We start from the raw sequence: 21,468 nt of genomic DNA on the forward strand, positions 1-21,468 counted from the left end.
TCTCTAAACTACACCATCTCTCTAAGTTACACCATCTCTCTAAGCCTTTACACCATCTCTCTAAACTTACATCTCTCTAAACTACACCATCTCTAAACTACACCATCTCTAAACTACACCATCTCTAAACTACACCATCTCTAAGTACACCATCTCTCTAACACCATCTCTAAACTACACCATCTCTAAACTACACCATCTCTAAACTACAAGTTACACCATCTCTCTTACACCATCTCTCTAAACTACACCATCTCTAAACTACAACATCTCTAAACTACACCATCTCTCTAAACTACACCATCTCTCTAAACTACACCATCTCTAAACTACACCATCTCTCTAAACTACACCATCTCTCTAAACTACACCATCTCTAAACTACACCATCTCTCTAAACTACACCATCATCTCTAAACTACACCATCTCTCTAAACTACACCATCTCTCTAAACTACACCATCTCTCTAAACTACACCATCTCTCTAAACTACACCATCTCTCTAAGTTACACCATCTCTCTATGTTACACCATCTCTCTAAACTACACCATCTCTAAACTACACCATCATCTCTAAACTACACCATCTCTCTAAACTACACCATCTCTCTAAACTACACCATCTCTAAACTACACCATCTCTCTAAACTACACCACTACACCACACCATCTCTCTAAACTACACCATCTCTCTAAACTACACCATCTCTCTAAACTACACCATCTCTCTAACCATCTCTAACACCATCTCTCTAAACTACACCATCCATACACCTCTCTAAACTACACCATCTCTCTAAACTACACCATCTCTACACCAACTACACCATCTCTCTATGTTACACCATCTCTCTAAACTACACCATCTCTAAACTACACCATCTCTCTAAACTACACCATCTCTCTAAACTACACCATCTCTCTAAACTACACCATCTCTCTAAACTACACCATCTCTCTAAACTACACCATCTCTCTAAACTACACCATCTCTCTAAACTACACCATCTCTCTAAACTACACCATCTCTCTAAACTACACCATCTCTCTAAACTACACCATCTCTCTAAACTACACCATCTCTCTAAGTTTCACCATCTCTCTAAACTACACTATCTCTCTAAACTACACCATCTCTAAACTACACCATCTCTAAACTACACCATCTCTCTAAACTACACCATCTCTCTAAGTTACACCATCTCTCTAAGCCTTTACCATCTCTCTAAGCCTTTACCATCTCTCTAAACTACACCATCTCTCTAAGTTACACCATCTCTCTAAACTACACCATCTCTCTAAACTACACCATCTCTCTAAGTTACACCATCTCTCTAAACTACACCATCTCTCTAAACTACACCATCTCTCTAAACTACACCATCTCTCTAAGTTACATCATCTCTCTATGTTACACCATCTCTCTAAACTACACCATCTCTAAACTACACCATCTCTCTAAACTACACCATCTCTCTAAACTACACCATCTCTCTAAACTACACCATCTCTCTAAACTACACCATCTCTCTAAACTACACCATCTCTCTAAACTACACCATCTCTAAACTACACCATCTCTCTAAACTACACCATCTCTCTAAGTTACACCATCTCTCTAAGCTTGCTGTGCGTACATCTCTCTTTCTTACACACACACACACACACACACACACACACACACACACACACACACACACACACACACACACACACACACACACACACACACACACACACACACACACACACACACACACACACACACACACACACACACACACACACACACACACACACACACACACAGAGATCTAATGATAGAGCATCCAGGACCAGGGTCTCCTATCCCTGATCTAATGATAGAGCATCCAGGACCAGGGTCTCCTATCCCTGATCTAATGATAGAGCATCCAGGACCAGGGTCTCCTATCCCTGATCTAATGATAGAGCATCCAGGACCAGGGTCTCCTATCCCTGATCTAATGATAGAGCATCCAGGACCAGGGTCTCCTATCCCTGATCTAATGATAGAGCATCCAGGACCAGGGTCTCCTATCCCTGATCTAATGATAGAGCATCCAGGACCAGGGTCTCCTATCCCTGATCTAATGATAGAGCATCCAGGACCAGGGTCTCCTATCCCTGATCTAATGATAGAGCATCCAGGACCAGGGTCTCCTATCCCTGATCTAATGATAGAGCATCCAGGACCAGGGTCTCCTATCCCTGATCTAATGATAGAGCATCCAGGACCAGGGTCTCCTATCCCTGATCTAATGATAGAGCATCCAGGACCAGGGTTTCCTATCCCTGATCTAATGATAGAGCATCCAGGACCAGGGTCTCCTATCCCTGATCTAATGATAGAGCATCCAGGACCAGGGTCTCCTATCCCTGATCTAATGATAGAGCATCCAGGACCAGGGTCTCCTATCCCTGATCTAATGATAGAGCATCCAGGACCAGGGTCTCCTATCCCTGATCTAATGATAGAGCATCCAGGACCAGGGTCTCCTATCCCTGATCTAATGATAGAGCACTATGGTCACCCTGTTAGGTGGAACGCTTCTCTGGTACTTCGTCAACTGATATAGGATCAGTTTTCCCTTACGCTGTTCTGATCTAAACCATGTGGGATACATAATGAGACTGGTCTTGGAACGGTTTGTAAACATATACTCACACTCACTGCCTCTCAGGGACCAACCCCACTGTGGTTAACTGGCTCTATAGCAGTATTATACCAACCCCACTGTGGTTAACTGGCTCTATAGCAGTATTATACCAACCCCACTGTGGTTAACTGGCTCTATAGCAGTATTATACCAACCCCACTGTGGTTAACTGGCTCTATAGCAGTATTATACCAACCCCACTGTGGTTAACTGGCTCTATAGCAGTATTATACCAACCCCACTGTGGTTAACTGGCTCTATAGCAGTGTTATACCAACCCCACTGTGGTTAACTGGCTCTATAGCAGTATTATACCAACCCCACTGTGTTTAACTGGCTCTATAGCAGTATTATACCAACCCCACTGTGTTTAACTGGCTCTATAGCAGTGTTATACCAACCCCACTGTGGTTAACTGGCTCTATATCAGTATTATACCAACCCCACTGTGGTTAACTGGCTCTATAGCAGTGTTATACCAACCCCACTGTGGTTAACTGGCTCTATATCAGTATTATACCAACCCCACTGTGGTTAACTGGCTCTATATCAGTATTATACCAACCCCACTGTGGTTAACTGGCTCTATAGCAGTATTATACCAACCCCACTGTGTTTAACTGGCTCTATAGCAGTATTATACCAACCCCACTGTTAGTAAATGGCTCTATAGCAGTAATCTACCAACCCCACTATATTTAACTGTCTCTATGTCAGCATCTGAATAAAAACTGTGAAATGACTAATTGTCATTTAGTGAGGGAGAGCGGGCAGGAGGAGAGCAAACAGAGCCAGCTGAACCATGGCCAGAGGAGTGACGCACACACACAGGTATGCAGGTCTAGACTCACAGACATTTTGGATCTATGGTGGCACTGTGGCACGTGTGTTAGTGATTAACCTGTAAGTCACTGTGGCTCTGTGAGACAGGAAACTGGAATCTCAGAGTGAACTCCCTGACTTCTTTTCATCCAGTGGGTATATAGTTGAAAGTCTGAGGATAGGATGGGTGAGAAACTCAATGTTACCTCGGTGCATATAGTTAGAATTCCTTGAAAGAACACATAGTTAGAATCCCCTCTGAGAGAATGGGGTTAGCATTCCCTCGGAGAGAATGGAGTTAGCATTCCCCTCGGAGAGAATGGGGCTAGCATTCCCCCTCGGAGAGAACGGAGTTAGCATTCCCCTCGGAGAGAACGGAGTTAGCATTCCCCTCGGAGAGAACGGGGTTAGCATTCCCCTCGGAGAGAACGGGGTTAGCATTCCCCTCGGAGAGAACGGAGTTAGCATTCCCTCGGAGAGAACGGGTTAGCATTCCCCTCTGAGAGAACGGGGTTAGCATTCCCCTCTGAGAGAACGGGGTTAGCATTCCCCTCGGAGAGAATGGGGTTAGCATTCCCCTCGGAGAGAAGAGTTAGCATTCCCCTCGGAGAGAACGGGGTTAGCATTCCCCTCGGAGAGAACGGGGTTAGCATTCCCCTCGGAGAGAACGGAGTTAGCATTCCCCTCGGAGAGAACGGGTTTAGCATTCCCCTCGGAGAGAACGGAGAGAACGGGTTTAGCATTCCCCTCGGAGAGAACGGAGTTAGCATTCCCCGGAGAGAGAGAGAATGGAATTGGAATGGGAATACCTCAGTGGTGCACTATAAAGGGAATAGGGTGCCATTTTGGAATGCAAATCTATGAGCTTCATGTACTGTATCTCTATGGGCTACAAAGACCATGTTCCCTACAGGAGCCAGCCAGGAGCCAGCCAGGAGGATCATATTATATCACACAGAAGGAGCAGGCAGTGTGGACTCTGCCCTACTTGAAGTAGAAGATTGGACACACACACTGAACATGGGGTATGCAGAGCAGTAGGGGAGGAAAATTAAACCTATGGGGCCAGAATTAAATTAATATATATGCCATTTAGCAGACGCTTTTATCCAAAGCGACTAACAGTCATGTGTGCATACAGTCTACGTATGGGTGGTCCCGGGAATCGAACCCACTACCCTGGCGTTACAAGCGCCATGCTCTACCAACTGAGCTACAGAAAGACCAATTAAAAAACCTCTACACAAGTGCACACACAAACACACACACACTGAACATGGGGTATGCAGAGCAGTAGGGGAGGAAAATTAAACTATGGGGCCAGAATTAAATGAAAAAACCTCTCTACACAAGTGCACACACACACACATCACACAACTGCTTCGTTGACGCATCAGCAACTGGAGGAGCCAGACTGCAGCATGTACTGTACAGCTACAGAGCATTCAGAACGTATTCAGAACCCTTGACTTGTTCCACAGTTTGTTACATTACAGCCTTATTCTAAAACAAAACTTTATACACACATACAGTATAACAAAAAAAAATTACGTTAAAAACACAAGTTTTGACTAAAAACAGCTGGCCTAATAACAGTTACATTCTTCTATGATGTATACATCGACCAAGGGTCAAAACTGCACCAAGGAAACGAGAATTCCAGGACCACGGAGCTAAGTAACTAAAACTATTCTTGGTACTGTTCGAAACTATTCTTGGTACTGTTCGAAGCGAATGGGACCGTCGAAACTATTTGGTATTTATTTACCGACCGTAATTGATATTTATTTCACTCAAAAAAAGAACAGAGATAAAATGGCGTTTTACCCAGTATGGCCTCATAAATCAGTGTATACCAGTGTTTAAGCCTACGCAAGGTCAATGACTACCAGCCTACAGAGCTGTAGAGATCACAATGATGTGTAAGACGTTTCTGATTGGGAATGAACCTGAGGGCTGCATGATACACTGAATCAAGTGCTCTCAGGGTCGTGGTTGAGGCCTGCATATATACATCTGCCAGTTTATCATGAACCCACACAACCAAATATTTGTACACTTTAACTTGCTCTATAGCATGTCCAGCCAATGTAGCAATGACATGATTTGTAACATGCTTGGCATTTGAAAATACCATGCATTTTGTTTTACCCGAATTTAGAACCAGCTTTAAATCATACAGATTCTGTTGTATGATGTTAAATGCTCTTTGGGCATTTTCAAAAGCTAAAGATAAACTACTACCACTTGAATAAAGAACAGTATCATCTGCATAAAAATTAACGTGCTGTTTCAATAAGATCCCCAATGTTGTTGATATACAAAATGAACAACAGTGGACCCAAAATAGAACCTTGCGGAACACCTGAGGACACCTCCATGGACTCAGATTTACAACCATCCGCCATTACACATTGTGTACGATTTGAAAGGTAATTTATAAACCAATCTAGAGCATGACCAGTAATTCCACAACATTTTAACCTTTGCACTAACATGGCATGGTCCACGGTGTCAAAAGCCTCCAACAAATCAATAAAGACAGACACCATGTAACTTCTTATCAAGAGCACAGTGGATGTAATTTAAAATCTTCAATGTTGCTGAAACAGTGCTGTAGCCAGACCTAAAAACCTGATTGCATTCCATTTAAGATGTTGTTTTCTTGGAGGTAGGCCTTTAGCTGACTATTAACTATGGACTTTTGACAGTACAGACCATTTTGATATGAGTCGATAGTTGTCAAGTTGCAAAGGATCTCCACCTTTCAGGAGAGGCAGTACAAAAGCAGATTTCCATAACTTGGGGATTTCCTTAACATCAAGCGTGAGGTTAAAAATACATGTTAAGTGGGAGCAATGATGTCTGCAGCTAGGTGTAGGAGGTGGGGATCGAGTTCATCAGGGCCAGGGAAGGTTTTTCCATCAATTTCTTTCAGGGCTTTACACACTTCTGAAACAGAGAAGGATGAAAAGGAGAACCTGGTAAAGGACTGCACAGGGGTGTCAGGTAAATTCATAGGGGGCTCGATTATACATTTGACCTTTTCATATAAACTGCCTGCATCTAAAATATGCTGATTCAAGGCTTTCAGAATGGAGGTTCTCTCAGTTACAATCTGTGTGTCGAACAACAATTGTTTGGGAAGCTGTGTATCTTTTTTGAACTCCAAACCCTTCACAACTTGCCCAAATTTGGATGGATTTTTTTTTTAAATGATGTGAAGTATATTTCAGGTAGTGGTCTGCTTTTAATTTACGGATCATAGCCACACCCATATTTTGAAGATATTTAAAAGCCATCCAATCATCTGCCAAACCAGTCCCTCCTGCTTTAGCCCACATAGCATTTCGTTCCCTTATGATTTATGTAAGTTCCTCAGTAAACCAAGGGTTCTCTCTGCCCTTAATCCTGTATTTTTTTAAAGGGGACTATTGCATACATCCTGCAATGTGTTGTGGAAGTAAGAAAAGGCTAGTTCAACATCAGGGATTAATTATATTCCATTCAATGCTAGATACATCATGTAAAAACCTGGAATATCAAACCCCTTCCAGTTTCTTTTCGTAATGACACGTGGAGATTTCTTAGGAATTTTACCATCTCTCACACTGGAAATAGCACAGTGATCGCTTATGTAATTTGCAAAAATACCAGAAGCATTAAAATGATGAGGAGTTTTGGTTAAGATCAAATCAATCAAAGAGGATTTGAGGATATTTTATATTCAACCTCGTTACACTGTTGAAAATCTGAGTGAAATTATAGGTATTGCATAGAATGTTGAGTTTTTGAGTCCTGAGCACGCTTGAGCAGGTTTTCATCAAGGATCTCTCTGCACTTTGCTCTGTTCATCTTTCCTCGATCCAGACTAGTCTCCCAGTCCCCACGGCTGAAAAACATCCCCACAGCATGATGCTGCCACCACCGTGCTAGGTTTCCTGCAGACATGACGCCTGGCATTCAGGCGAAATAATTCACTCTTGGTTTCATCAGACCAGAGAATCTTGTTTCTCATGGTCTGAGAGTCCTTCAGGCAAACTCCAAATGGGCTGTCAAGTGCCTTTCACTGAGGAGTGGCTTCCGTCTGGCCACTCTACCATAAAGACCTGATTGGTGGAGTGCTGCAGAGTTAGTTGTCCTTCTGGAAGGTTCTCCCATCTCCACAGAGGAACTCTGGAGCTCTGTCAGAGTGACCAAGGCCCTTCTCCCCCGATTGCTCAGTTTGGCCCGGCGGCCAGCTCTAGGAAGAGTCTTGGTGGTTCCAAACTTCTTCCATTTAAGAATGATGGAGGCCACTATGTTCTTGGGGACCTTCAATACTGTTTTGCTACCCTTCCCCAGATCTGTGCCTCAACTCTACAATCCTGTCTCAGAGCTCTATGGACAATTCCTTTGACCTCATGGCTTGGTTTTTTCTCTGACACGCACTGTCAACTGTGGGACGTTATATAGACAGGTGTGTGCCTTTCCAAATCATGTCCAATCAATTGACTTTACCACAGGTGGACTCCAGTCAAGTTGTAGAAACACATCAATGATGATCACTGAAAACAGGATGCAACTGAGCTTAATATCGAGTCTCATAGCAAAGGGTCTGAATACTTATGTAAATCAAGTTTTTGTTTCTATTGATTTTTGATTATTTGAAGATAAAAAAAAATATCTAAAAACCTGTTTTCACTTTGTCATTATGGGGTATTGTGCGTAGATTGATGAGGATTTTTACATTAAAAAAATACATTTCAGTATAAGCCTGTAATGTAACAAAATGTGGAAAAAGTCCAGTGGTCTGAATACTTTCCGAATGCACTGTATATATGGCAGTCTAATGACAGGTGTGTATGGCAGTCTAATGACAGGTGTGTATGGCAGTCTAATGACAGGTGTGTATGACAGTCTAATGACAGGTGTGTATGACAGTCTACTGACAGGCGTGTATAACAGTCTATTGACAGGCGTGTATGACAGTCTAATGACAGGCGTGTATGACAGTCTAATGACAGGCGTGTATGGCAGTCTAATGACAGGCGTGGATGGCAGTCTAATGACAGGTGTGTATGACAGTCTAATGACAGGCATGGATGGCAGTTTAATGACAGGCGTGTATGGCAGTCTAATGACAGGTGTGTATGACAGTCTAATGACAGGCGTGGATGGCAGTCTAATGACAGGCGTGGATGGCAGTCTAATGACAGGTGTGTATGACAGTCTAATGACAGGCATGGATGGCAGTTTAATGACAGGCGTGTATGGCAGTCTAATGACAGGCGTGTATGGCAGTCTAATGACAGGTGTGTATGACAGTCTAATGACAGGCGTGTATGACAGTCTAATGACAGGCATGTATGACAGTCTAATGACAGGTGTGTATGACAGTCTAATGACAGGCGTGTATGACAGTCTAGTGACAGGCATGGATGGCAGTCTAATGACAGACGTGTATAACAGTTTATTGACAGGCGTGTATGACAGTCTAATGACAGGTGTGTATGACAGTTTAATGACAGGCGTGTATGACAGTCTAATGACAGGTATGTATGGCAGTCTAATGACAGGTGTGTATGGCAGTCTAATGACAGGCGTGTATGACAGTCTAATGACAGGCGTGTATGACAGTCTAATGACAGACGTGTATGACAGTCTAATGACAGGCGTGTATGACAGTCTAATGACAGGCATGTATGACAGTCTAATGACAGGCGTGTATGACAGTCTAATGACAGGCGTGTATGACAGTCTAGTGACAGGCATGGATGGCAGTCTAATGACAGACGTGTATAACAGTTTATTGACAGGCATGTATGACAGTTTATTGACAGGCATGGATGGCAGTTTAATGACAGGCGTGTATGGCAGTCTAATGACAGGTGTGTATGACAGTCTAATGACAGGCGTGTATAACAGTTTATTGACAGGCGTGTATGACAGTCTAATGACAGGTGTGTATGACAGTTTAATGACAGCCATGTATGACAGTCTAATGACAGGTATGTATGGCAGTCTAATGACAGGTGTGTATGGCAGTCTAATGACAGGCGTGTATGACAGTCTAATGACAGGCGTGTATGACAGTCTAATGACAGGCGTGTATGACAGTCTAATGACAGGCGTGTATGACAGTCTAATGACAGGCATGTATGACAGTCTAATGACAGGTGTGTATGACAGTCTAATGACAGGCGTGTATGACAGTCTAGTGACAGGCATGGATGGCAGTCTAATGACAGACGTGTATAACAGTTTATTGACAGGCGTGTATGGCAGTCTAATGACAGGCGTGTATGACAGTCTAATGACAGGTGTGTATGACAGTCTAATGACAGGCGTGTATGACAGTCTAATGACAGGCATGTATGACAGTCTAATGACAGGTGTGTATGACAGTCTAGTGACAGGCGTGTATGACAGTCTAGTGACAGGCATGGATGGCAGTCTAATGACAGACGTGTATAACAGTTTATTGACAGGCGTGGATGAGTCTAATGACAGGCGTGTATGACAGTCTAATGACAGGTATGTATGGCAGTCTAATGACAGGTGTGTATGGCAGTCTAATGACAGGCGTGTATGACAGTCTAATGACAGGCGTGTATGACAGTCTAATGACAGACGTGTCTGACAGTCTAATGACAGGCGTGTCTGACAGTCTAATGACAGGCGTGTATGACAGTCTAATGACAGGCATGTATGACAGTCTAATGACAGGCATGTATGACAGTCTAATGACAGGCGTGTATGACAGTCTAATGGTGGCAGTTGGCACATGCTGTACATTCTCTGGGGAATAGGGAGAACATTAAACCTTGTTTTAATTATACTTCACGTCGCAACTATTTTCTATGTAGCCTTTCATAGTTTATGAGGAGTACATATTTACTTGTCAGTTTAAGAGAATAGACTTTTTTAGAGTTGATTTATTTCCTCAAAGCTTGTGCCAAGACAAAACACAGACTTGACTCACTGTGGTTGTCAATACTGGCAAATATTTTACCACACACACACATATATATATATATATATATACACACACGACTCATCTGATTTCAGGAACAATAAAGCAGTCCTTGTTTGTCTCCGTGAGTCAATCTGTTTTATTGCGAAATCTTCCCCCAGCATGTGAGACGCTTTTAAAAATAGCTTTAAAACCCTGGACTGTTTTCTTTGGAAACACAGCAGACTTCCTCTCTCCTGCGCGCACACACACACACACACACACACACACACACACACACACACACACACACACACACACACACACACACACACACACACACACACACACACACACACACACACACACACACACACACACACACACACACACACACACACACACACACACACACACACAGCAGACGTTCTTCTGTTTTTCTTAGCCAGTGGTGGTTAACTTGAGAGGACATTTTTTCACAGTTGGTCCAACGGGGCTTGTGGTTGCCGTGGACACCTAAATGGAACACAGGAGGTGAATGGTAGACGTTTGCAGGCACGCTGTGGTTTCCTACCCAGAATGGATTTACTTTACAGCCATTGGAAACCTGTCTTAGAGAGAGGAGGATCTCACTCAGTCCTGGACCAGACCAGACCTGAACCAGACCTGGACCAGACCTGACCAGACCTGTACCAGACCAGACCTGTACCAGACCTGGACCAGACCTGACCAGACCTGTACCAGACCTGACCAGACCTGTACCAGACCAGACCTGTACCAGACCAGACCTGGACCAGACCTGACCAGACCTGTACCAGACCTGACCTGGGGTTGTTTTAGACCACTGAAATAGACTGTGGGACCAACACTAGACTTGGGGGCAGCAGACACACACTGGGCTAGACCGAGGGGCAGCAGACACACCCTGGGCTAGACCGAGGGGCAGCAGACACACACTGGGCTAGACCGGGGGGCAGCAGACACACCCTGGGCTCGACCGAGGGGCAGCAGACACACACTGGGCTAGACCGAGGGGCAGCAGACACACACTGGGCTAGACCGAGGGGCAGCAGACACACACTGGGCTAGACCGAGGGGCAGCAGACACACACTGGGCTAGACCGAGGGGCAGCAGACACACACTGGGCTAGACCGAGGGGCAGCAGACACACACTGGGCTAGACCGAGGGGCAGCAGACACACACTGGGCTAGACCGAGGGGCAGCAGACACACACTGGGCTAGACCGAGGGGCAACAGACACACCCTGGGCTAGACCGAGGGGCAGCAGACACACACTGGGCTAGACCGAGGGGCAACAGACACACACTGGGCTAGACCGAGGGGCAGCAGACACACACTGGGCTAGACCGAGGGGCAGCAGACACACACTGGGCTAGACCGAGGGGCAGCAGACACACCCTGGGCTAGACCGAGGGGCAGCAGACACACCCTGGGCTAGACCGAGGGGCAGCAGACACACACTGGGCTAGACCGAGGGGCAGCAGACACACCCTGGGCTAGACCGAGGGACAGCAGACACACACTGGGCTAGACCGAGGGGCAGCAGACACACACTGGGCTAGACCGAGAGGCAGCAGACACACCCTGGGCTAGACCGAGGGGCAGCAGACACACACTGGGCTAGACCGAGGGGCAGCAGACACACACTGGGCTAGACCGAGGGGCAGCAGACACACCCTGGGCTAGACCGAGGGGCAGCAGACACACACTGGGCTAGACCGAGGGGCAGCAGACACACACTGGGCTAGACCGAGGGGCAGCAGACACACCCTGGGCTAGACCGAGGGGCAGCAGACACACCCTGGGCTAGACCGAGGGGCAGCAGACACACACTGGGCTAGACCGAGGGGCAGCAGACACACCCTGGGCTAGACAGAGGGGCAGCAGACACACCCTGGGCTAGACCGAGGGGCAGCAGACACACCCTGGGCTAGACCGAGGGGCAGCAGACACACACTGGGCTAGACCGAGGGGCAGCAGACACACACTGGGCTAGACCGAGGGGCAGCAGACACACCCTGGGCTAGACCGAGGGGCAGCAGACACACACTGGGCTAGACCGAGGGACAGCAGACACACACTGGGCTAGACCGAGGGACAGCAGACACACCCTGGGCTAGACCGAGGGGCAGCAGACACACACTGGGCTAGACCGAGGGACAGCAGACACACACTGGGCTAGACCGAGGGACAGCAGACACACACTGGGCTAGACCGAGGGGCAGCAGACACACACTGGGCTAGACCGAGGGGCAGCAGCTACCCACCGTTGCCTCTGACACTGGAGCTGCTTAACGTGACTAGGTCCCACCACAGTGTTGTTAGTGTGGGATCTCATTATGAGTGTGCTGTGGTAGTCTGTGGAACTCTGTAACCCACATAGAGAACCTTCTCCTTTCCCTCTTCTCTGCACATCTTCCCAGGTTGTAGCTGGAAAAAATACAATGTGCTTTCTATTTTGGTCTCTCTCTCTCTCTCTCTCTCTCTCTCTCTCTCTCTCTCTCTCTCTCTCTCTCTCTCACTCACTCACTCACTCACTCACCACTCACTCACTCACTCACTCACTCACTCACTCGGTCACTCGGTCACTCGGTCACTCGGTCACTCGGTCACTCGGTCTCTCGGTCTCTCGGTCTCTCTGTCTCTCTGTCTCTCTGTCTCTCTGTCTCTCTGTCTCTCTGTCTCTCTGTCTCTCTGTCTCTCTGTCTCTCTGTCTCTCTGTCTCTCTGTCTCTCTGTCTCTCTGTCTCTCTGTCTCTCTGTCTCTCTGTCTCTCTGTCTCTCTGTCTCTCTGTCTCTCTGTCTCTCTGTCTCTCTGTCTCTCTGTCTCTCTGTCTCTCTGTCTCTCTGTCTCTCTGTCTCTCTGTCTCTCTGTCTCTCTGTCTCTCTGTCTCTCTGTCTCTCTGTCTCTCTGTCTCTCTGTCTCTCTGTCTCTCTGTCTCTCTGTCTCTCTGTCTCTCTGTCTCTCTGTCTCTCTGTCTCTCTGTCTCTCTGTCTCTCTGTCTCTCTGTCTCTCTGTCTCTCTGTCTCTCTGTCTCTCTGTCTCTCTGTCTCTCTGTCTCTCTGTCTCTCTGTCTCTCTGTCTCTGTCTCTCTGTCTCTCTGTCTCTCTGTCTCTCTGTCTCTCTGTCTCTCTGTCTCTCTGTCTCTCTGTCTCTCTAGTGCATCTAAATCTCTCTGTCTCTCTGTCTCTCTGTCTGTCTCTGTCTCTCTGTCTCTCTGTCTCTCTGTCTCTCTGTCTCTCTGTCTCTCTGTCTCTCTGTCTCTCTGTCTCTCTGTCTCTCTGTCTCTCTGTCTCTCTGTCTCTCTGTCTCTCTGTCTCTCTGTCTCTCTGTCTCTCTGTCTCTGTCTCTCTGTCTCTCTGTCTCTCTGTCTCTCTGTCTCTCTGTCTCTCTGTCTCTCTGTCTCTCTGTCTCTCTGTCTCTCTGTCACTCTGTCACTCTGTCACTCTGTCACTCTGTCACTCTGTCACTCTGTCACTCTGTCACTCTGTCACTCTGTCACTCTGTCACTCTGTCACTCTGTCACTCTGTCACTCTGTCACTCTGTCACTCACTCTGTCACTCACTCACTCTGTCACTCACTCACTCTGTCACTCACTCACTCTGTCACTCACTCACTCTGTCACTCACTCTCTGTCTCTGACTCACTCACTCACTCACTCACTCACTCACTCACTCACTCACTCACTCACTCACTCACTCACTCACTCACTCACTCACTCACTCACTCACTCACTCACTCACTCACTCTCTGTCTCTGTCTCACTCACTCACTCTCTGTCTCTCTCACAAAACAGGGACTTTGTGTGGGGTCTCTGTCCGTGAACAATTAGCTGTGTTAAATAGGGTTGCCCTTTTCACTGACAGGCTGAGTGGCTTGTCTTCTCTCTTTCTTTCTCTCTCTCTCCTAACCTGATAAAAAATATTGATGATAATAGTATCAATAGTTAATGCTATTTCACACTGCTGGTGCTGTGAGCGTATGGATGTTTAGTTTACCCACCTGCCCTTCAAACTAGTACTCATATAGCATGGTGCAGTGTGGCTGAACCACACGTAAACCCTCCCCTGGTACCATACTGTTGGGTAAGAAAACACATACATGCGAACACAAACACACACACATTCAACTTACATTTACATTTAAGTCATTTAGCAGACGCTCTTATCCAGAGCGACTTACAAATTGGTGCATTCACCTTATGACATCCAGTGGAACAGCCACTTTACAATAGTGCATCTAAATCTTTTAAGGGGGTGAACTTCTAGAACTTCTAGTTCTAGAATGCTGTAAATCAATTTACCACTCTTCACCTCCTTTCCCATGGCAACGGTAACATGTCAGAGAAGCCTGCTCCTGAGCTCTGGGTTTTAAGCCTAAATGAATATACCAAATACTAACTAGTTGCTTAATTTATACTATGCAAACATAAACTCCTAGCTGTTCCAGATAAAGTACCAACTATGGTTTCATTCAGTTGAAAAGCGTTTTTATCTGAGAGAATTTAGTTTGGAAGTTCTCAAAAGAACCTCTTTAGTATTAAAATAAATTGGATTTAATTCTGAACCAACCTACTTTGCCTGATGGTGAGCAAAGATGTGACAAATTAGTTAAAGAATTTCATGTCTCATATCATTATGTTGAAATACTCTATATATACAAAAGTATGTAAACAACCCTTCAAATTAGTGGATTCGGCTATTTCAGCCACACCCGTTGCTGACAGGTATATAAAATCCAGCACACAGCCATGTAATCTCCATAGACAAACATTGGCAGTAGAATCGCCTTACTGAAGAGCTCAGTGACTTTCAACGTGGCACTGGCATAGGATGCCACCTTTCCAAAAAGTCAGTTTGTCAAATTTCTGCCCTGCTAGAGCTGCCCCGGTCAACTGTAATTGCTGAAATTGTGAAGTGGAAACGAGCTTCATGAAATGGGTTTCCATGGCTAAGCAGCCACACACAAGCCTCAAATCACCTTGCACAATTCAAAGCGTGGGCTGGAGTGGTGTAAAGCTTGCCGCCATTGGCCATTGGGGAAACACGTTCTCTGGAGATGAATCACGCTTCACCGTCTGGTAATCCTATGGACGAATCTGCATTTGGCAGATGCCAAGAGAATGCTACCTGCCCCAATGCATAGTGCCAACTGTAAAGTTTGGTGGAGGAGGAATTGGGCTAGTCCCCTTAGTTCCAGTGAAGTGAAATCTTAACGCTTCAGCATACAATGACATTCTAGACAGTTTTGTGCTTCCAACATTGTGGCAACAGTTTGAGGAAGGATCTTTCCTGTTTCAGCAGGACAATGCCTCTGTGCACAAAGCGAGGTCCATACGGGAATGGTTTGTCGAGATCCACGTGGAAGAACTTGACTGGTCTTCCAATAAGTGTAGAGGCTGTTATAGCAGCACAGGGGGGACCAACTCCATATTAATGCCCATGATTTTGGAATGACAACATGTGTCCACATACTCTTGGTCATGTAGTGTGCCATAAGCATCATGTCTCAACTCCCAAAACATAAAAACATCCTGGCACTCCACCTGATTTAACATTTACATTTTTACCAATCCTCTTTTAAAAGGAACAGGCTTCTGAAGGGAAATTTGCAGACAGTTTTAGTGTACGGATAATCTGGATCACCGTTCCTTTGAAGTGGCCAGTCCAGTTAATGATTCTGCAAGGTTAATGGACATGTGGCACAGTCACACATATCCCAACCAGACAGGGGGGGGGGGGGGGGGTGCCAGGACTTTTATCATGTTAATGATATCTGAGTGAGACTGACTAACAAAATCAATGGGGGCCCCCTGGAGGTTAGGGCCCCTGGACACATGCCCTGTGTGCCCAGTCGGTATTCGCCCATTATTACTACAAGTTTAGATAGCTGGCTAGACTCATTTACCAATGTAAAAATGGTTAACTAACATGGATAATTGAGTGACTATCAGTGGCTGACATAACAAGAGAGAAACTGTTGATGCACAACCACATGTAGAAATTGCACCTTGTGTATTCTACTATTCTAACTGTCAACAGGAAGTTGAGACCCCGACTTAGTTCTGAAAACAATTCAACACACTTCGGTCAGGTCATGTCTGTCTCTTGGAACCGGCTCTGGCTGGATCATAAGGGTCAAACATAAAATAAAGTACTTGGCATGAAGAGACAAAGTGTGGTTAAATATTCCTAACTTCCCCAACATACTGCATGCTGGTATTCCATGCACAAGGCCAGGAGGTTACCTCTAGTCAGGAAAAGCTCCTGTCCCTAATGATGAAATGCTATATACTGTGTATATATACAGTGCCTTGCGAAAGTATTCGGCCCCCTTGAACTTAGCGACCTTTTGCCACATTTCAGGCTTCAAACATAAAGATATAAAACTGTATTTTTTTGTGAAAAATCAACAACAAGTGGGACACAATCATGAAGTGGAACGACATTTATTGGATATTTCAAACTTTTTTAACAAATCAAAAACTGAAAAATTGGGCGTGCAAAATTATTCAGCCCCCTTAAGTTAATACTTTGTAACGCCACCTTTTGCTGCGATTACAGCTGTAAGTCGCTTGGGGTATGTCTCTATCAGTTTTGCACATCGAGAGACTGACATTTTTTCCCATTCCTCCTTGCAAAACAGCTCGAGCTCAGTGAGGTTGGATGGAGAGCATTTGTGAACAGCAGTTTTCAGTTCTTTCCACAGATTCTCGATTGGATTCAGGTCTGGACTTTGACTTGGCCATTCTAACACCTGGATATGTTTATTTTTGAACCATTCCATTGTATATTTTGCTTTATGTTTTGGATCATTGTCTTGTTGGAAGACAAATCTACGTCCCAGTATCAGGTCTTTTGCAGACTCCATCAGGTTTTCTTCCAGAATGGTCCTGTATTTGGCTCCATCCATTTTCCCATCAAGTTTAACCATCTTCCCTGTACCTGCTGAAGAAAAGCAGGCCCAAACCATGATGCTGCCACCACCATGTTTGACAGTGGGGATGGTGTGTTCAGGGTGATGAGCTGTGTTGCTTTTACGCCAAACATAACGTTTTGCATTGTTGCCAAAAAGTTCAATTTTGGTTTCATCTGACCAGAGCACATTCTTCCACATGTTTGGTGTGTCTCCCAGGTGGCTTGTGGCAAACTTTAAACAACACTTTTTATGGATATCTTTAAGAAATGGCTTTCTTCTTGCCACTCTTCCATAAAGGCCAGATTTGTGCAATATACGACTGATTGTTGTCCTATGGACAGAGTCTCCCACCTCAGATGTAGATCTCTGCAGTTCATCCAGAGTGATCATGGGCCTCTTGGCTGCATCTCTGATCAGTCGTCTCCTTGTATGAGCTGGAAGTTTAGAGGGACGGCCAGGTCTTGGTAGATTTGCAGTGGTCTGATACTCCTTCCATTTCAATATTATCGCTTGCACAGTGCTCATTGGGATGTTTAAAGCTTGGGAAATCTTTTTGTATCCAAATCCGGCTTTAAACTTCTTCACAACAGTATCTCGGACCTGCCTGGTGTGTTCCTTGTTCTTCATGATGCTCTCTGCGCTTTTAACGGACCTCTGAGACTATCACAGTGCAGGTGTATTTATACGGAGACTTGATTACACACAGGTGGATTGTATTTATCATCATTAGTCAGTGTTTTGCACGCCCAATTTTTCAGTTTTTGATTTGTTAAAAAAGTTTGAAATATCCAATAAATGTCGTTCCACTTCATGATTGTGTCCCACTTGTTGTTGATTCTTCACAAAAAAATACAGTTTTATATCTTTATGTTTGAAGCCTGAAATGTGGCAAAAGGTCGCAAAGTTCAAGAGGGCCTAATACTTTCGCAAGGCACTGTATATATATAAACCAGTAAAATTGTAATTGTGTACTTTTAGAATCAACCTTTGTACAAGGAATGGTATTGTATATACTAGTATTGGTTGAATGACTATGTGTTTGGACACATGCCATTCTCTGGGCCTTAATGTTAGTTCCATGACCCTAAACAAACATTCTCTCACCACAGCATCAGGTATTTATGACTCTGGCTACTCAACAAGCTACACATTAAACCAGAGAGGGAGAGAGAGAGAGAGAGAACGTTCTCATGCTGTATGTTCCCCAGGTACCTTACTGTTATTCTTTTATGCCCCCAGCATTGTAAAGGCAGATATTCCTGACCTTGGAGTTGGACTTTGCCATGTGACATTCTCAAAACACTTGGTACTATAAAAGTCAAACAGAACAGCAGGTTGCTGATCATTATCGTCAAAATACCTCAAATATCTTCCAGAAGGATGATGGACAATCAAAGGTTGGTTGATTCTCTGATATGGTTTCTTCTTCTAAGAGGTTTGTTTTGGGGAGATCTTCCAATAACTCTTCATGCAGACTCTTCACAAACAGCAAGCAACAGTGGGACTGAAATGTCTGTCAAATATCTAGGTTCTGTGAAGATCCTCTGGTGTAAAATATCTAGGTTCTGTGAAGATCCTCGGTGGTGTCAAATATCTAGGTTCTGTGAAGATCCTCTGGTGTAAAATATCTAGGTTCTGTGAAGATCCTCAGTGGTGTGAAATATCTAGGTTCTGTGAAGATCCTTAGTGGTGTCAAATATCTAGGTTCTGTGAAGATCCTCAGTGGTGTCAAATGTCTAGGTTCTGTGAAGATCCTCGGTGATGTAAAATATCTAGGTTCTGTGAAGATCCTCTGGTGTAAAATATCTAGGTTCTGTGAAGATCCTCGGTGGTGTCAAATATCTAGGTTCTGTGAAGATCCTCAGTGGTGTCAAATGTCTAGGTTCTGTGAAGATCCTCGGTGGTGTAAAATATCTAGGTTCTGTGAAGATCCTCAGTGGTGTCAAATGTCTAGGTTCTGTGAAGATCCTCGGTGGTGTAAAATATCTAGGTTCTGTGAAGATCCTCTGGTGTAAAATATCTAGGTTCTGTGAAGATCCTCGGTGGTGTCAAATATCTAGGTTCTGTGAAGATCCTCTGGTGTAAAATATCTAGGTTCTGTGAAGATCCTCGGTGGTGTCAAATATCTAGGTTCTGTGAAGATCCTCAGTGGTGTCAAATGTCTAGGTTCTGTGAAGATCCTCGGTGGTGTGAAATATCTAGGTTCTGTGAAGATCCTCAGTGGTGTCAAATGTCTAGGTTCTGTGAAGATCCTCGGTGGTGTAAAATATCTAGGTTCTGTGAAGATCCTCTGGTGTAAAATATCTAGGTTCTGTGAAGATCCTCGGTGGTGTCAAATATCTAGGTTCTGTGAAGATCCTCGGTGGTGTTCTTTGACAAATCCATTGATGTTGGATTAGGTGGGGATTGGATAGTGGATCTGAAAACTTGCTGATCACCAGCATTTTGTCCAGAGAGTGCACAGCTGAATCACTGCTTTCTCTTTAATGAGCACTTAGTATAATGTACAGGATTGTCTTCCTAGCTTTATGGGGATCATTAGGCTGAATGCTTTGGTTTTAAATGAATTCAACTTTATACGTTGTTGTTCGGAGGCGCCACAGACTGCAGATTTAAAACCGGTTGTCTACTAACTCATCTTGGCACTGGCACAGCTCCAGAACTCATAGCGTGGGACAGTCTCTCGTTTAGCAGTTTCTCCATGCACTCTCAGCACAGACAGACCGGTGGAAATACTACAGTGCGCGCACAAACACACGCACTCTAGTCTACACACATTCCACAGACACTTGCAGACGCTTGTGTAACGCGGACTCCACTAGATACCGTAGCAGCTGGTGCTGCGAACTCAAGTCAACAAGAGGAAACATCCACGAGTCGTGACATCCTCGGAGTCGGCTCCGTTTACACATCCGTACTCCACTCGCATACTCAGACAGACAAGGACTCTTTCGGGACAGCTTCAGTGTTACTGTCTACCTTTGCGAAATTTCTATAAACCAAGAAGGATTGAAACACAGATTTTGATATCATTTTTCAGTGCGTGTTGGAGCGCCTATATATTATCTTTGTGGCATGTTGTAGCGCACCGCCAGAGGAAGACAGCGACCATACACGTGGGTACCTTTTATAAACGTCTGCTGTGTAGCTTATTGACTTGATTTGCCTAACGTTAGTAGTTGTTGTCAACTCCGTCTGTAGCCATGATATATAGTTGTCGAATGATACCGTGCCTTGTTATAAATAGATAGAATATATACCGAAATAGCGATGCAACACCAGAGCAGTAGCATAGGCTGTCCAGACTGTCTCCGGGATTGGTTTTAGGTGTGCGTCTGCAGCGTTCCGGAGAGAGGTGAGACGTTGGCGGTTTCAGAGACGCGGGCAACCCCGTATGTCCTTTGACCTTGTCCTTTGTATCTTTTAGAGGGGACATATTGATATACTGTCAAAATGTCAACAAAAAAACAATAATCTAAACGTGTTGGATGACAGAGACTAATGGAGTAGGGAGACAGTTGAGAGCTCTGGGACTGGCAGGGACACCTCAGACAGAGACTAATGGAGTAGGGAGACAGTTGAGAGCTCTGGGACTGGCAGGGACACCTCAGACAGAGACTAATGGAGTAGGGAGACAGTTGAGAGCTCTGGGACTGGCAGGGACACCTCAGACAGAGACTAATGGAGTAGGGAGACAGTTGAGAGCTCTGGGACTGGCAGGGACACCTCAGACAGAGACTAATGGAGTAGGGAGACAGTTGACAGCTCTGGGACTGGCAGGGACACCTCAGACAGAGACTAATGGAGTAGGGAGACAGTTGAGAGCTCTGGGACTGGCAGGGACACCTCAGACAGAGACTAATGGAGTAGGGAGACAGTTGAGAGCTCTGGGACTGGCAGGGACACCTCAGACAGAGACTAATGGAGTAGGGAGACAGTTGAGAGCTCTGGGACTGGCAGGGACACCTCAGACAGAGACTAATGGAGTAGGGAGACAGTTGAGAGCTCTGGGACTGGCAGGGACACCTCAGACAGAGACTAATGGAGTAGGGAGACAGTTGAGAGCTCTGGGACTGGCAGGGACACCTCAG

At 45.2% G+C, this 21,468-nt stretch overlaps 2 protein-coding genes across 10 annotated transcripts in view; both read left to right on the plus strand.

Moving 5' to 3' along the window:
• Positions 1-21,468, plus strand: part of LOC124020470 (proline-rich protein 5-like) — a 184,094-nt gene that overhangs the window by 98,022 nt on the left and 64,604 nt on the right. The window lies entirely within an intron of this gene.
• Positions 18,617-21,468, plus strand: part of LOC124020473 (proline-rich protein 5-like) — a 32,979-nt gene continuing 30,127 nt past the window's right edge. The window contains exon 1 of one of the 2 annotated variants that reach the window (XM_046335719.1): positions 18,617-18,774. The gene's annotated coding sequence lies outside the window, so the exon portion shown is untranslated. Of the gene's footprint in view, positions 18,775-20,045; positions 20,494-21,468 lie in introns of those variants that run through there. The other variant, XR_006836079.1, reaches the window with a different exon arrangement.

This window comes from Oncorhynchus gorbuscha, unplaced genomic scaffold (genome assembly GCF_021184085.1).
Source record: "Oncorhynchus gorbuscha isolate QuinsamMale2020 ecotype Even-year unplaced genomic scaffold, OgorEven_v1.0 Un_scaffold_828, whole genome shotgun sequence".
In the NCBI taxonomy this organism is placed as follows: Eukaryota; Metazoa; Chordata; class Actinopteri; order Salmoniformes; family Salmonidae; genus Oncorhynchus; species Oncorhynchus gorbuscha.